We start from the raw sequence: 10000 nt of genomic DNA on the forward strand, positions 1-10000 counted from the left end.
CGGGAAATTTTTACGAGAACATTTCCATAGTTGGACTTGGAAGCCGCCTTCAGGAAGAGTATCTATTACTAATATTGGTCAACATTATCGTTATTTACCTTGTCAAATTGCTTTAGATTCTCTTGCCCAAAGTTCAGTTTCGCTATGAAAGACCAAACATTTTCTTGGTCAATTTATGACATGCGGTTTTCAAAATGCAGGGGTTTGTCTGCAGTCAACACTCATGGCCATCCCTCAAACTGACTTTTACCTTTTATTCAATTTACACGACGTACAATCTACTTTAGACCTCAAATCTACTTCAACGAAACAAACATTTTAAACAAGCAGAGAAGATTCACAATAGGCGAGGCAAAGAGTTGCACCCGGATCGATGGCTTGCTTCTCCTTGCAGTTTCCGATATCCACTGGAGTAACAAGACAAGCTCCCGGAAAGTCGAATTTTCTAGAGTATTGACATAGTGGTACCCAGCAAAACAATTGAAAGCTAACCGTCTTCAAAGGGGTTTTTAGACCTAAATACCGTAGATCAGCGCGGCTTAGCTTAGAAACGCTATTTCTTGTTGAACTAAAGCTCCAATTCTGCATGTTTTCATTCTTTTTACAGAGGTAACCTTATCATATTAAGATGGGATACTGGGTCGTGTAATTGTTACGAAATGTCCAATGTCATTTTGATGGATGACCATGAGTGTTGACTGTCTGCAAGCGTTTCCTTCTTGTCTCGCCCCACTTTTCGCGTGGCCAACACATTAAAAGTCTTCCATATCCCCCCACGGAAACGCTTGCTACGCAGGCTAGTGGCTCAGTTGCAAGAAAGTGAACAATTCCCACCCTGGCCAGAGTTTTTCTCTGTCCTTATGTGGGCCCATTTCCATCAGTAGGGCTAACGCTCACATTACACTCTAATAGTTAACTCTAATGGCTCAGTTGGTTGAGTATCGGACTTCCACGCGTGAGGGCTCGAACCACCGCCAGACCAACACTCGGTTATTAGAGTAACTGAGGAGAAAGCGCTACCATTGTAATGACATCTGCAAATGGTTATACTTTCTAGGACGACAAACCGTAGGCCCTGTCTCAGAACTCTTCTACACAACCCTCTGGGACAAAAAAGAATCCACACACTATTCGCGAAGAGTAGGGCATGGACTTACCGGTGTCGTGGTCTGTCCTTTGAAGAATATCATGGCTGGTAGAGTAAATTTTCGGAGATATTACATGTAGCTACTCTAAACTCCGACCGTAAAGAAAGAGATGATGATGATGAAACCATCACAACAGCAACATGAAAAGAAAGACTGAAAGACAATAACGTGCCCACATTCTGAAAGATTTTGCATCATGGTTGAGATCATCTATGTGTAAAACAATCAAGGTAACAAAGGCTTGGCATCAAACTGTAAACAACAGGCAAAAGAAACATTCCGGCTCTGGTGAGCTCAAAAAAAAAAAAAAAGATAATCTGGTACTTGTCATTGTCTTGACAGATGGTTTAGTAAGCAGAATGAAAATCAGGAACCATCACACCAAAAATGTCAATTATCCACACCTGACAAGGTGTCTTTAACCGCTCTGTTTGCGCTGTTGTCAAGGTCATTACCTTCCAAATTAACTGTTGGAAGATAACTTGAAGTGCTATTTTCTACCCCATGCAAACCATGTGAGCGTTAGCCCTACTAATGGAATTAAGCCCACACAAGGACAGAGAAAAAGTCTGACCAGGGTGGGAATTGAACCCACGACCTTCGGGTTAGATCACCGCTGCTCTACCGACTGAGCTACAAGGTCAGACAGGACCCGATGAGTACGGGCTATTGACCCATAGCCCTTGTGGGCTACGGGTCTGTATGAGCAAAAGCAAAATCATGCAAGGTTCAGTTGTTCCATGCTAGCAGATGTCTCTTTTCCTTTGCATTCACTGGGCTGACGAGTATGGGAAAGAGACCTCTGCCATGGGTCGAAACTCACTTTCATCCAACCGCCGTCCACGACCGGTCTGGAAGGGGGTTCACGTGATCCGTGAGTTGATGCCCAAAAAAACAGTGAATCGGGAAAACTGAAGAAATAGAGCTGTGATTCGTGAATAATATATTAACCGTGACGCGTGATCCTTTAAAGTTGTAGTGCGTGAATCGAGATTTCTGCCTTTATAATGTCGTGAACATCAGTCAACCCTTCACGAATACATGTAATTTGTCTGTCAAGATGGTTCGAAACAGGTCTTCTGTCATTGTCATGTACTGACATAATCTACCATTGCCGTGTTTTGTACTTGACCTCTGTTGACTCATTTGTAGTTCACATGAACTGAGATGAGAGACGCATTGAAAGATGACATTTTGTAATCATCTGTCCAAGTCACTGCCAATCAGAGCTTGGTTCGTTAGAAAATGAAAAGCTGACTGTCAAATTTGTAACACGTGTTCACGTCCGAGTCACCAGGACGTTTTCACATGCGAATTGTTGCAATGGCGAGCGCCAAAGTAATTGTACCGTCTAAACTCTAAACTAACTCAAACTTTATGACAGGTCGTTAACATCATAAAAAAATCAATGACTCCATAATCAATTGGAGATAAGTTAATGGGGACATACAGTGCTTGCGGCATTTTCCGTCGCATTCTTTGTTTTTATCGTTTGTTTCATTTCACTCAAGTGACTATGACACATGGACTTTACAAGAAAACACCTCGCCCGAGTTTCCCTCTTCTCGCGGGAAGCAGTTTTGCCGTCATTGACTTCGCGGAGAGAGATAGAGTAGTCCGCCGTGTTTTTGAAAGCAAAAGATGCATGTAACTAAACAAACTAAAGAGCAATGAGATTTTGTTACTAGACTTCTGTTGAATCTGGAAGGTTGACATTCGGCTTTATCTTTCCGTCGCCTTCGTTTAAGGACGGATGTTTTGTTTGGTCGTGGTCTCTAAGTAATGACTTACAAAACAACGAGATTTGACTTACTTGTAAGACTTACAAAACATCTATGTTTTCTAAAATTGGCTATAAAAGCGTCCATTCCTCATTACCAGTTTACTTTACCCAAATAAATAAACGATCAGCAGTCAGAGTGTACAGGGAGAGAAAAAATGGCGCCATTAGCTCCCTTGTATTGTACTTTCTTCCTGTCCAAGTTTTGCATGGGGTGACTTGAATCATATGTATCACATACAGACATTCTACCTTTCTTACCTGTTACTTCAATCCTCTCCAAAGTTTTGAAACTCCAGGCACCTCAAGAAATAAGCCTGTAGAATAAAGATTATTGGAAAATCTCATCTGTTAACCCGCTGAAATGTTTCATTATTCTAGATTATCGTGGTTATTATTATTATTTTCCAATGCCTTTTATATTAATACAGAAATGTTATTATCGTTGTTGTAGTTGCTTTTCTTAATTGCCGGAAAAAAATTAAGGTTTTGTTTTTGTTTGTTTGTTTGTTTGTTTGTTTGTGTAAACACAGTTCATATAGATGAACTGCTTATGAAACCCGGAGAGAGAACAGTACTGTCGCACTTCATGTTAACTTGACCGTGACTTACCATGCACTGTTGTCCTCGGTTCTCAACTGAATTTTGAATAAATTAATCGAAACTATTGATTTGTTTTTTTTTAGAAAAATAGCGTGGTTTGTGCATGGTTAGGGATAAAACAGCGAACAAATTTGTTCACTGGTATGCGAAGTGATCTTTCTAGACAAGGGCAAATGCTTTCCTCAATCTTGGCTATCCTATCCCTTTAAAATTACTTCCTTTGAACTGCCGTTCCCCTGATTTGGTATAGGATCTGTATGTGTTTGCTGCAGGAACGTTAAACATTATGCCAACAGATATTCAACATGTATACAGATTGCTATACAAAGTTCATAGCCATGTGACTTTCCAGAGGAGACAAGAGATCCTCGCGTATCGTTAGAAACTCGAAAATTCACCACTCGTCTGGAAGTAATTCAATTCTGAAATTCGAGAGTTCCGTACAAAAGAAAACGCAAGAAACGTGTTGTAATACCTCGCACAAAATAAAAGCGTTTTTAAGCCTGACTGCTCTTGACATGTATTACAATAAATCGGATGACTTAAAGTCTCGATTCAAGGCCGCATACTTTTTTGAATCGATTGCATGATGATGAATGCAATGTGTCTGTACTCCCTTTAATGATCGGCTTTACGTGACGCCACCAGTCGGTGCTTTTTTTTTAAATAAAGATACTTTAAATATGTCAGTCAACCATTGTTAAATTGTGTCCGATCAAAACCGATTTGTGCATGCGCTATAAATTGCTTATCAACAGCCTTTGATCAATTTTGTGTTACCACAATGAAAGGAACGTCTGCGTCGAGCGTAATATATGGCCGTTCACCAGAACGTTTTGTCAGGATCGGTGAGAGGCCTCTTTGTAGGGTTCCAAGGTTTGCATCAATGCGCGGCAGCCTAAAGTGGGTTTGGGCCTGGTGCAAGTCCTCCCATGCAACTGATCTAGGGAATTCCGCTCTTCTGGGGGTTAGGGGGGAATAGCTATTTCCGGGGGGGAGATATCGCCAAAAAAACTCCCTTCTCTTACGAATACAGGGCCTTCCTCTGACGTTTTAGAGAGAAACCAATGGTACCACGAGATTCGCCATCAAATTCTGCAAGAACGTCTGGGGGATAGGAGGGAGTAGCTATTTCCGGGAAGGAAATATCACCAAAAAAGTAATCAAATGGTTCAATGTTGAAAATGCCACCTCCTTTACGCCATCCTCAAGTGAATTAATCTTTGGTCTTAATAATGAAAGAAAAAATCAAAGCTCATTGGCAATTGTCAAAAAGCTCGACTTTACTCTTTTGTTTGCTAAATATTACTTGTCATAAAAAAGTTAGCTCCTAAAGATTTATCTTTGGATGAATTTAAGGCTAAAGTCAGTTGGAGATACGATTTTGAAAAACCCCCTTCTTCAATTAGACTTACTTAGTGCCAAGTGATCATTTGAAGATGCCATTGAGAATAGTACATTGGCTAGTTAGGGACCGACCATTAGAAAAGTGATGGGGGGGGGGGGGGGGGGGAATGGGGAAAAAACCAAAAAAAAATTCATGCAAGGGAAAATGCCAAGAAAAAAATTCACACAAAGAAGAAGGTAAAGAAAAAAAATTCATGCAGAAGGAAGGTCCAATTGTGACTTTTATTTACAGTGCATTTCACAAAACTTTTGACAGGCGATTTGCGAAGTTCGTTGTAAATTTTATAAGTTCGCTTCGAACTTGGGAATTTCAATACGTACCTGTCAATCAAAGGGCAAACTTTGAAAGTGTTAAAAAGGGTTGACAGGCCTACACGACTCCCTTGTACGTGGTCTGGTTTCTGTTGCCTTTGTCATAATTTTGCTCTCTTGAGTACATATTTGAATGGACGCCTCTTTTAGGCGGTTCCTGTAGTATTCATTTAGCAATGGTTTTTGCCCAATGAGGCTTACATTTGAATCTCTATACTGCTGTATGATACGTTTTCTTCCAAGAAAATAGTTGGTCTCGAAAGTAGTTTCTTGGTGTTGATTTTCTCAGCAGTAAAATTTTCGCCAATTTAATTCTAGGCTCGTCCGATATATTCATCGGCGGTAGAAGCGAGTGATCTTCTGGTTTTTTAATGTTTGACCCGGGCCCGGGTTCATTTTGTTTTTGAACACCTGTTACATTGTGCCCTGTATCAGTGAGGTAGCTGGCCTCTTATAGGCTTTGTATGCCTTTTTTCTGCGTTTCTTAGCAGATCGTTATGCTCTTTGGGGGCGTTGTTTTTTTTTGTTTTTATTCTTTCACTCGTTCTTCTGACTTCTTCCTCGTGTTTTGATTTGTGGCCATGGTCAGTAGCTGTCCTCCTTGAACCTCTGGAGTTAATTCGTTCTCGTCGATGCTCTTTTGATATTTGATGTCGATGTCTTTAGGTCGCTTCTTTGTCGAGGCATTAAGATAACCCGACTCTAGATGGAAGTTCTCTGACATATCATTTGGTCAGGCAAGACCGCGGTCTCGATCCTATCATGTGGATCTCATCAGTTGCCGATAGCTTGATTTAAGGTGAAGAGCTTTGCCTCTCTTTGTTTCTCATGTGTATATATCATTCTCACATTCACTCAAAATAAAATTTGTAATAAGTAAATAAATATTAGAATTTGGTATCTTTGTAAATATTCTATAAAATTATTTGTGCCCACAATAAAAATTAGAGGATGGGTCTTATCGCCTTGCATAATGATTCTATAGTAAAATGAAAAAGAGCATTTACATGAAGTAGTAGTGTTAAAACTTTACAGAGGGTGTTGGTGAATGGAGTATGGCATCATTATGATGGGCTGTGGAGAGGAATTCCAGAGAGCAGGGGCTGCAAAGATGTACAGGGAAGCCGTTCACTCCAAGTGGCTTCCTCCTCTCTCACTGTGTGTACATTTTCGAAAAGATTTTGCATTAAAAAGTGGCCTGTATCCTTTGATCTGTTGTGAGAGTAGAATAATTTATAAATCACAAAAACATAGATAATGAATCAATTTTTTAATGTTAAAAAAAAAGCAATATTTGTCTAAAAATAAATTCGTGCAGGGGGTTTCACCCGGAAAAAAAATTCCTGCACAAGCAGTGCGCGAAAAAAAAATTAGTACCAGCTGAAAATCCCCCACTCCCCTATCACTTTTCTAATGGTCCGTCCCTTAGTTAATCATTTAACAGGAGGAGGCAATGCGGAGAAGTGGTTATTACGCATGCCTTGAGATCCGGAGTTCCCAGGTTCGAGACTCGTTCTGACGACTTGTTGAATTTGTTCTTGGTATTCCCTGGTTCAACTTGTAAATAGCCAACTGGTTTTCCTCCGGCCAGTTGGGATTAAAAAAAAATAATAATAAAAATAATAATAATAATAATGATAATAATAATAATAATAATAATAATAATAATAATAATAATAATTGGTTGCTATCTGTAATTCGAAGTCAAATAAAGGTTCTTACTTACTTACTTACTTACTTACTTACTTAAGAGAACAGCATATTATAACAAGAATACTAATATGGCATTGTTCCTAGCATAAATCTGTTATTTTCCCTTCCATCCTACCCAATACAGATGAAGATAAAAAAACAGGCAGTCATACTCCACTTTCTTGCTTTCATTAGTGAATTCGTGGTATGACGTTTTCGCCACACCTCATCTCTTAAAAATAATATGATCGAAAATCATTCCTCACCTCAAGACAAGTTTCATGCCACTTGACAAAGTAATCGTAGGCTTTTTGTAGATCTCTGTTATCTTCGTTGAGAATTCCAATGTTTAGCTAAAGCCTCAACATTAACATGTGCTTCTCACCATACGTCTTCAAGTACAGTTCAAATGACCTATTCAGCATCTAATCAAACACAACAGAGAGAAACATGGAGTGGAATTTATAACCATCCTTGAAAGGATGTTTCTCGATGGTGACATGGGAATACTCGTAAAAACCCGAGTGCTCCTTTGCTTTGAAACCGTTTCAAAGCAAAGGAGCGCTCGTGGGAGCTCTGCTCACAAGCCCATGACTTGGAGCGAACAACTCCCATTCTAAGCCTATGTCACGGCATTTTTACCGACCGATCTATTTTAAGACTACCTTTCCCGCAGTTCTGATTCCGTGACGCAAATGGCGTCAAGGTAGTTTCTTCTGATTGGTCATCGGGCTCCTGCGGGAGTCTCATTCGCGGGAAATTCATTTTAAGAATATATCGGTCTGTGAAAACGCTTGACAGGAAGATAAAGGGCTGTTGTTCGCTCCTTGTCACGGGCTCCTGCCTTACTGTACTGCTACTGAAAAATTCTCCTCCACAAAAGTAATAACCTCCACCACACCAAATAAATCTGAATCAGTGGCTTGAAGGTAAAGTAGACGAGACAATTGGCAAATCGAGACTTTCTGTTCACGACAGAAGACTCGTTCCATGATGTTAATGTAACAAAGCACCAAATTTCGCTTTTCTCTTCGGCTTTAAAAAAAGGAAAGAAAAGGTCATGCACCCAGCCTTTGTAAGTTTGTGCTGTTTTAACGACGGGACTTTCGCCCCGCTGTTTCAGAGAACAAAAAGAAACGCAGCGTGGTTAATCCACATTTTTATCACCAGCCCATCCTAACATACAAAGACTAAGCACATAAAACGGTAATGTGCCAAACCTCTTCTTTCTCTTTGAAGAACCTCCTTGCACGGGGATTTATAAAGGACTTGGTCATGATCGCCTCTGCCATATCGCCCATGTCACCGTGCTGTAACAAATAACAAATACATACCAAGAATAAGGCTTCAGCTGTGAGCTTCCCTGAAACTGAACAAAATGCAAACGAAATAAGGACCAAAATAACAATTGAAACCGAGACTGAAAACCACTACAAAACCGACACAAAAAATGCACGAAACTGGGACCCTAAACTTCACAAAAGCAAGACCTTGTTCTTTTAAGACCCGAGGGGACCCCTATTGACGAGTAAAATCGCCTTTTCGTTAGACAGAGTAAAATCTATAAGTGGCCACTGGGAGTTAAAGGGTTATATAAGATAGATAGATAGATAGATAGATAGATAGATAGATAGATAGATAGATAGATAGATAGATAGATAGATAATGGTTTACTACAGAATCCAACAATTAAGAGGCTCTTCTTCTGTAAAAATACTACACTAAGAAAACTATAATATTATTAAAAGTATAATAACAATGGTAAATTAACAAATGTAACTTATCAATAAGTATTAAAATATACAATAATGATTACCTGAATTCAAGACTGATACTTAGCAAACAAATGTTTCTTAGCACTGCGGCAAAAACATCATGATCTGAAATGTTTCTTATTACTATCGGTAGTCTATTAAACAGCGTTGCCACCGAGTGCTGGAAGGTTCCTGATTCTTTAGGAATGGAGAATACGGGTGCTGTTGATGATCTTAAATTATAAGCAGTTACTTGATGCAGACTCAGTTTTAGATACTCAGGAAAGCTATTTTTGTCGTATAATGATTTATGAGCGAGCTTGAGAATATAGGAAGATCCCGTTCTTCTAAACTATGATAGCGTGCCATCTGAGGTGTGGAGATAAGCATCCAGTTTGTTTTGGTTGGGTTCAAGGCCAGATTACAGTTATTAGAATAGTTCTTCAGACTTGCGATGGGTTTATTTATTTGAGCTGCTGAGGAGTCCAAGTCGCCGGGCTTCGAGTGGATATAGAAAGTCGTATCGTCAGCGTACTGATAACAATCACACTGTAAATTCCTTCTGAAGATCAGCGACGTATAGATTAAAAATAACTGGTCCAAGAATGGAACCTTGCGGGACACCAAATTCAACTGTAGCCATGTCCGACTTTCTGTCATCTATTTGCACCATCTGCCTTCGATCAGTAAGGTAGTCAACCTTCCATAGTAAAAATTCCTTAGAGAAACCGAGGTTGTGCATCTTGGTAAGGACAGATTTGAATTGGACGGTGTCGAATGCTTTGCTGTAGTCTGCACAGACCATTAATGTCACCTCCCCTCTGTTTGACGCTCGTATCAGGGCGTCGCGAATTCCTAATAGAACACTGGTAGTGGAATGTCCTTTGCGGAACCCCGAGGTGGTTGGACCAAGAGGAGCTTCCTCGTTTATATATTCAATCCGCCGAGTTACTAGAATCGGTTGTAATGACAGCTGCGCTTCTTGTGTTGGCTGGTGATTTTAATATCCATGTTAATATCATGACTGACAATGACGCAGCTCAATTTTTTTAGACCTACTGTCATCGATGGGCTTACACCAGCATATTGAGTTTCCTACTCATACCTCTGGGAACACTTTGGATTTGCTGATATCCAGGACTTTGAATTCTGATCTTTTACAAGATGTCCGACCTGGTACCTATTTTTTCTGACCACTGTTTAGCACTTTTCACTATAAATATTTCGGTACCTCAGCTGTCGAGAAAGAAGGTATCTTTTAGGAAAACGAAGGCTATTGACATAACAGCACTTATGGAGGATTT

The 10000-nt window shown here is 39.9% G+C and overlaps 1 pseudogene; it reads left to right on the forward strand.

Annotated features, from left to right (window-relative positions):
* The first annotated feature begins 6319 nt into the window (after positions 1-6319).
* LOC137988537 (uncharacterized) overlaps positions 6320-10000 on the forward strand; it is a 5344-nt pseudogene continuing 1663 nt past the window's right edge.

Source organism: Montipora foliosa, unplaced genomic scaffold (assembly GCF_036669935.1).
Source record: "Montipora foliosa isolate CH-2021 unplaced genomic scaffold, ASM3666993v2 scaffold_420, whole genome shotgun sequence".
NCBI lineage: Eukaryota > Metazoa > Cnidaria > Anthozoa > Scleractinia > Acroporidae > Montipora > Montipora foliosa.